We start from the raw sequence: 7,176 nt of genomic DNA, 5'->3' as shown, positions 1-7,176 counted from the left end.
AGCCAGATCGGTCCAACACGACGTCCGGCGTAACGTAGCGGCGCCGGGAAGGAAGCATTGTTCCTTTGCGCATGCGGGCCTGTTCGGACTAACATCGGATAATGGGTCACATTAAAAAAGATATTGTAAAAAAAATCATAAAGGATTGGATTTGGGCCGCTTTAAAGCGGGGTGCAGACGTCGCCTTAGACTAGGCGGAGGTTTGGTTTCAGGTCGCGTGTGAGCGGTACACCGCCGACTGCGGTATTGGGTTCGGGCGTCTCGACTCCGAGCCGCTTTGCTGCCAACGCGGGCTTGCTCGCGTTCGCACATCTGGGCAGCAAACCGGACGGACCGCGCACGCCGTCGAGTCTCCGCCCAGCCCCGCCGTTCCCGTGACGTTGGGTCTCTCTCACTTGCGGAGGGCGAAGCGCGTCGCCGCATTCGCCGGTCAGCAGCCCCGCAGGTGTCCCGCGGCCCGGGCGCGCACCGCAGGAAAGGAACCACAGCCACGGGGATCCCGGGAGCCGTTTCCTTTGTCACGCTGCGGCATGCACGGTAAGCAGACGGTTAACGCGCGGTGCGTCGGGGCGCTCTTATCCGTCCTGTCGGGCATCACAGCAAAACAAGTTCAAGCTGGACGCCGAGTCCCGTCGCAGCATCCGCGCACAGCCCCGCTGCGAAACCCGGAGCCCGTTAGTACCGAGGGTTGCCTCCTCGGAGCGCGCGCCCCGCCGTTTGAAACGGAACCGTGTCGGGACTGCACCTGTGCACTGCCCCACTTCGGACTGCGTACAAGGACGCTTACGGGGAAATAAAAAACTCCAGAAAAATAACCATGTTGGCGTGTTTTGGAGCGGACGTTTCAGAGGTGTGTGTGTGTGTGTGTGTGTGTGTGTGTGTGTGTGTGTGTGTGTGTGTAAAAGCTGGTGTTTTCTAGGTCAGCCTCCAGCGGTTAAGACGAGCACATATCACGTTCACATATCACGTTCAGACGTTTCAACTCCCCTGTTCCGACCCGACTCTTTAGGTTTCCTCTTCTAAATAGTTTTGTGTTCCGTTTTATGTGCTTAAATTAGACTGTCGACTTTGTCCGCCCTAGCTGAAGGGTTCGAGCTGCCAGGGCGGCTTGTGCCCTAGTTGGGCTGTAGCCGCACGCCTGGGCTGTAACTGTGCTGTAGTTAGGCTGCAACTGTGCTGTAATTTGGCTGTTGCTGTACGGTTGTGATGTAATTGTGCTGGAGTCATGTTAACTGTGCTGTAGTTAGACTGAAATCATGCTGTATTTTGGCCGTAGATAGCTTGTAATTGTGTTGTAGCTGAGTGGCTGAGCTGTAATTGTGCTGGAGCCATGTTAACTGTACTGTAGTCGGGCTGTAGTTAGGCTGTGACTGTGCTGTAGTGGGGCTGTAGTTAGGTTGTAACTGTGCTGTAGGTGGACTGTAGTTAGGCTGTGATGGTGCTGTAGTTGAGCGTTAGTTGGGCCATAGTTAAGATGTAACCCTGCTTTAGTCTGGCTGTAGTTAGGCTGTAACGGTGCTGTAGTTGGGTTGTAGATAAGCTGTAATGCTCCTGTAGTCAGGCTGCATTTAGGTTGTTACTCTGCTGTAGTTAGACTGTAACTACTGTAGTTATGTCGTAATTGTGCTGTAGTTAGGTTGTAGTTAAACTGTAACTGCTGTATTTGGGCTGCAGTTGGGCTGTAACTGTGCTGTAGTTGGGCTGTAGATGAGCTGTAACTCCTGTACTCTGCTGTAGTTAGACTGTAACCGCTGTAGTTATGTCGTAATTGTGCTGTAGTTAGGCTGTAACTGCTGTAGTTATGTCATAATTGTGCTGTAGTTGGGCTGTAGTTAGGCTGTAACTCCTGTACTTTGCTGTAGTTAGACTGTAACTGCTGTAGTTATGTCATAATTGTGCTGTAGTTGGGCTGTAGTTAGGCTGTAACCGCTGTAGTTATGTCGTAATTGTGCTGTAGTTGGGCTGTAGTTAGGCTGTAACTCCTGTACTTTGCTGTAGTTAGACTGTAACTGCTGTAGTTATGTCGTAATTGTGCTGTAGTTGGGCTGTAGTTAGGCTGTAACCGCTGTAGTTATGTCGTAATTGTGCTGTAGTTAGGTTGTAGTTAAACTGTAACTGCTGTATTTGGGCTGCAGTTGGGCTGTAACTGTGCTGTAGTTGGGCTGTAGATGAGCTGTAACTCCTGTACTCTGCTGTAGTTAGACTGTAACCGCTGTAGTTATGTCGTAATTGTGCTGTAGTTAGGCTGTAGTTAGGCTGTAACTCCTGTACTTTGCTGTAGTTAGACTGTAACTGCTGTAGTTATGTCGTAATTGTGCTGTAGTTGGGCTGTAGTTAGGCTGTAACTCCTGTACTTTGCTGTAGTTAGACTGTAACTGCTGTAGTTATGTCGTAATTGTGCTGTAGTTGGGCTGTAGTTAGGCTGTAACTCCTGTACTTTGCTGTAGTTAGACTGTAACTGCTGTAGTTATGTCGTAATTGTGCTGTAGTTGGGCTGTAGTTAGGCTGTAACTCCTGTACTTTGCTGTAGTTAGACTGTAACTGCTGTAGTTATGTCGTAATTGTGCTGTAGTTGGGCTGTAGTTAGGCTGTAACTCCTGTACTTTGCTGTAGTTAGACTGTAACTGCTGTAGTTATGTCGTAATTGTGCTGTAGTTGGGCTGTAGTTAGGCTGTAACCGCTGTAGTTATGTCGTAATTGTGCTGTAGTTGGGCTGTAGTTAGACTGTAACCGCTGTAGTTATGTCGTAATTGTGCTGTAGTTGGGCTGTAGTTAGGCTGTAACCGCTGTAGTTATGTCGTAATTGTGCTGTAGTTGGGCTGTAGTTAGACTGTAACCGCTGTAGTTATGTCGTAATTGTGCTGTAGTTGGGCTGTAGTTAGGCTGTAACCTCTGTATTCGTATTGCTGTAGTTGGGCTGTAGTTAGGCTGTAACCGCTGTAGTTATGTCGTAATTGTGCTGTAGTTGGGCTGTAGTTAGGCTGTAACCGCTGTAGTTATGTCGTAATTGTGCTGTAGTTGGGCTGTAGTTAGGCTGTAACCGCTGTAGTTATGTCGTAATTGTGCTGTAGTTGGGCTGTAGTTAGGCTGTAACCGCTGTAGTTATGTCGTAATTGTGCTGTAGTTGGGCTGTAGTTAGGCTGTAACCGCTGTAGTTATGTCGTAATTGTGCTGTAGTTGGGCTGTAGTTAGGCTGTAACCGCTGTAGTTATGTCGTAATTGTGCTGTAGTTGGGCTGTAGTTAGGCTGTAACCGCTGTAGTTATGTCGTAATTGTGCTGTAGTTGGGCTGTAGTTAGGCTGTAACCGCTGTAGTTATGTCGTAATTGTGCTGTAGTTGGGCTGTAGTTAGGCTGTAACAGAGCTGTCTCTCCTTTTCCCTTTCCCTCAAATACTCTTAGATTCTAGTAAAACCTTTCACAGGTGGGTTACCCCTGCAGGGGCATCACTGAGGCCACAGACAGAATATGCCACTCTCGAGGCTGCACTACAGTAAGCAGTGCTCTGGTTTCATTATGCGTGACATCATCACGGTGAGACGCATTGCTGTGGATCACGTGCTCTGACCAAGGCGCTCTTGAGTTTCAGGACTCGGTCCTGGATTTTTCCAGAGTCATGGTAAACACCGCTGATAGTCCCTTGTGCACGAGTCTTCTGAGATGTGGGGTGGAGCTAGTAAAACCAGCGCTGACACACACATCACCTGCGTGCCGGCATGGTGTGATCAGACACACCTGGGATTTGAAATCAATCACACACCATCCGAAACCTTAAGGCGGCGAAAGCGTTCGGATGGAGAATCTAATAAAAGAAACCTTAAAACGGCTCAGTGTTTCTGCTGGTTTTGCCGAGGCTATAAACTGTATGGGGATTTCACTGTATGGGGATTTCATTCCTCGCGCGGAAACCGGGCCGGCTCCGGCGAGCGGCCGTCGCGCCTGGGCGTCCCTCCTTCCGAGGATGTCAGGTCCCAGCCGAGGGAGGCGTCGAGGTGATGACCCGGGAACAGATCCGGGATAGGAGGGGAGGGAACGAGTGGGAAGAGGGAAGTTGCGAGGGAACGCCGAAGCCGCAGAGGGCGCCGACGGGATCTAGAGTGGAGCTTTAACGGGAGCTGTGCGGACAAACCTCCAGAAGGCCCCAGCCTGACCCCGGCATGTGAGACTCCAGAACATGCCTACATTTGAGAAATAAGTTGTGGACAACTGCTAGTCATTTTCATTCATACACTTATTGTTGTTGCTTTTTACAAAGTAGTAACAATTTTTACTTCATGATCGCTCGGATATTTAATGTTTGTTTTTACGGGGTTACCTGTACAGTTCTGTGTATTTGGTTAGTGTAGTCTTTATGCAGTATTTACTGGGGTCTTTAATCAGTGATGTAGGGTAGGTGATGTTCAGTCAGTGATGTAGGGTACATTAGTTGAACTGTAGAGCTGTGTGTGTCGGTGTGTCTGTGATATAAACAGGAGAAGTAGTGCATCCGTCCATCCGATCAGATAGAACAAAGAGGAGTGACCCAGAAAAATGGCGTGTATGTTACAGTGGCAGTATTTCTCCCTTTAAGAGGACATAGGCTGCCCCAAATACACTGGCGTGTGTGTGTGTGTGTGTGTGTGTGTGTGTGAACCCCAGAACACTTTTTAATGTAACCAGCTTTGCTGGAGATGATTTCCCAGACTGTTAATCGAGCAGAGAGCAGACTGCCTACAGCGCACACACACACACACACATTGCCCAATTTCACCAGAACAGTTGGTTGGTCAAGGTTGAGTGGAGTTTATATAAACTGGATAGCAGAAGATCCTCAGAGGCAGCTGGTGTTTTTTTGTCATCTGGGGAGGAGGAGTCTACTGGTGGAGGTGGTACTGGGGAGGAGGAGTCTACTGGTGGAGGTGGTACTGGGGAGGAGGAGTCTACTGGTGGAGGTGGTACTGGGGAGGAGGAGTCTACTGGTGGAGGTGGTACTGGGGAGGAGGAGTCTACTGGTGGAGGTGGTACTGGGGAGGAGGAGTCTACTGGTGGAGGTGGTACTGGGCAGGAGGAGTCTACTGGTGGAGGTGGTACTGGGGAGGAGGAGTCTACTGGTGGAGGTGGTACTGGGGAGGAGGAGTCTACTGGTGGAGGTGGTACTGGGCAGGAGGAGTCTACTGGTGGAGGTGGTACTGGGGAGGAGGAGTCTACTGGTGGAGGTGGTACTGGGGAGGAGGAGTCTACTGGTGGAGGTGGTACTGGGGAGGAGGAGTCTACTGGTGGAGGTGGTACTGGGCAGGAGGAGTCTACTGGTGGAGGTGGTACTGGGGAGGAGGAGTCTACTGGTGGAGGTGGTACTGGGGAGGAGGAGTCTACTGGTGGAGGTGGTACTGGGGAGGAGGAGTCTACTGGTGGAGGTGGTACTGGGGAGGAGGAGTCTACTGGTGGAGGTGGTACTGGGGAGGAGGAGTCTACTGGTGGAGGTGGTACTGGGGAGGAGGAGTCTACTGGTGGAGGTGGTACTGGGGAGGAGGAGTCTACTGGTGGAGGTGGTACTGGGGAGGAGGAGTCTACTGGTGCTTAATGAACACTTATTTTTTCTGCTCAACTTTAATTAACCAGATTATTTCAGGTGCTAGTTTGGCAGGAGCCAAGTTTGGAAAGAGATTAATATGGACGTGTGTGTGTGTGTGTGTGTGTGTGTGTGTGTGTGTGTGTGTGTGTGTGCGCGCGCACCACTACTTGCTGTAATCACAAGATGAGGGAGAGAAGACAGTGAGTGTTGTAGCACTCTTTCAGCATCTGCACACAAACACTATATAAATAAATCATATAAACACACACACACACACACACACACACACTCACTCTATATGAATAAACGACATACACACACACACACTAAATGTGAATATATGGCATATGTCTACATTATAGATGAATATATATTCATTCTTGCAAACGCTACAATCTCATGAAGTAACGTGCACTCCCGCTGCTAACAGCGTGTGTTTCATGTACTACTGCTGGGTGATAAAACAGTCTCGAAACGGGATCACGATAACATTTACGTCCATAACGATGATAAGCACGTGGAACCAGCGAGAAAGTGAAAATGAGCTCATGCTCTCTGAAGCTGTTGAAAGTGTTGCCAAAAAAAAGTGACCACAATATCAGTTATATAGAAGCAGCACAGATATCTGAAAAGCCATGAATTACAGATTAAAATGGCCTACAAAATATGTCATTGGTCGGTGCAAACCAAGACGGGAAAAACAACTCTCTTAAAGAGCGACCACACACCCACAGTGTGAAGTTGCGGCCCGTGTTAGGCCGTTAGGCTGATGTGAAACCAGTACATCGTTTATATGGCTTTATTTTGTTAAAAGGCAGATAAAGCATATTGTATATTGTTTACATTATATTATTATATTTTTGCTGCTAAACTATATTCAGTCATTACGATGCTCTTCAAGCTGCCAGCATTATGAAGTTATATATCGTGATAAATATTGATGTTGATCAATATTGTCCATATCGCCAAGCTCTAGTATACACTATTATTAAACAGTACATACTAAAACAGTACATTGATATTAAACAGTACATACTAAAACAATACACTATTATTAAACAGTACATACTAAAACAGTACACTATTATTAAACAGTACATATTTAAAGAGTACACTATTATTAAACAGTACATACTAAAACAGTACATTGATATTAAACAGTACATACTAAAACAGTACATTGATATTAAACAGTACATACTAGAAGAATTACACTGATATTAAACAGTACATACTAGAAGAATTACACTGATATTAAACAGTACATACTAGAAGAATTACACTGATATTAAACAGCACATACTAGAAGAATTACACTGATATTAAACAGCACACACTAGAAGAATTACACTGATATTAAACAGTACATACTAGAAGAATTACACTGATATTAAACAGCACATACTAGAAGAATTACACTGATATTAAACAGCACACACTAGAAGAATTACACTGATATTAAACAGCACACACTAGAAGAATTACAGTGATATTAAACTGCATACTAGAGTCCTGGGTTGATGCCCCGTGAGTTTCTTGTGGGAACAGAGGAGCTCTTTTTCCTTGAGCACAAAGCATGCTGGGTAGTCAGTCTAGATGAGACATGTGTCTGTTAGGAGAGGAAGTG

General features: G+C 47.2%; 1 protein-coding gene across 2 annotated transcripts in view; it reads left to right on the top strand.

Annotated features, from left to right (window-relative positions):
- The first annotated feature begins 433 nt into the window (after positions 1 to 433).
- The window catches only part of LOC113590742 (intersectin-2-like), a 47,448-nt gene continuing 40,705 nt past the window's right edge, over positions 434 to 7,176 (top strand). For both annotated transcript variants that reach the window (XM_035529320.1, XM_035529321.1), the window contains exon 1: positions 434 to 537. The gene's annotated coding sequence lies outside the window, so the exon portion shown is untranslated. The remainder of the gene's footprint in view (positions 538 to 7,176) is intronic.

This window comes from Electrophorus electricus, chromosome 8 (genome assembly GCF_013358815.1).
Source record: "Electrophorus electricus isolate fEleEle1 chromosome 8, fEleEle1.pri, whole genome shotgun sequence".
NCBI lineage: Eukaryota > Metazoa > Chordata > Actinopteri > Gymnotiformes > Gymnotidae > Electrophorus > Electrophorus electricus.
Note: the sequence above shows the minus strand (reverse complement) of the source record. Positions and strands in the feature narration are given on the sequence as shown.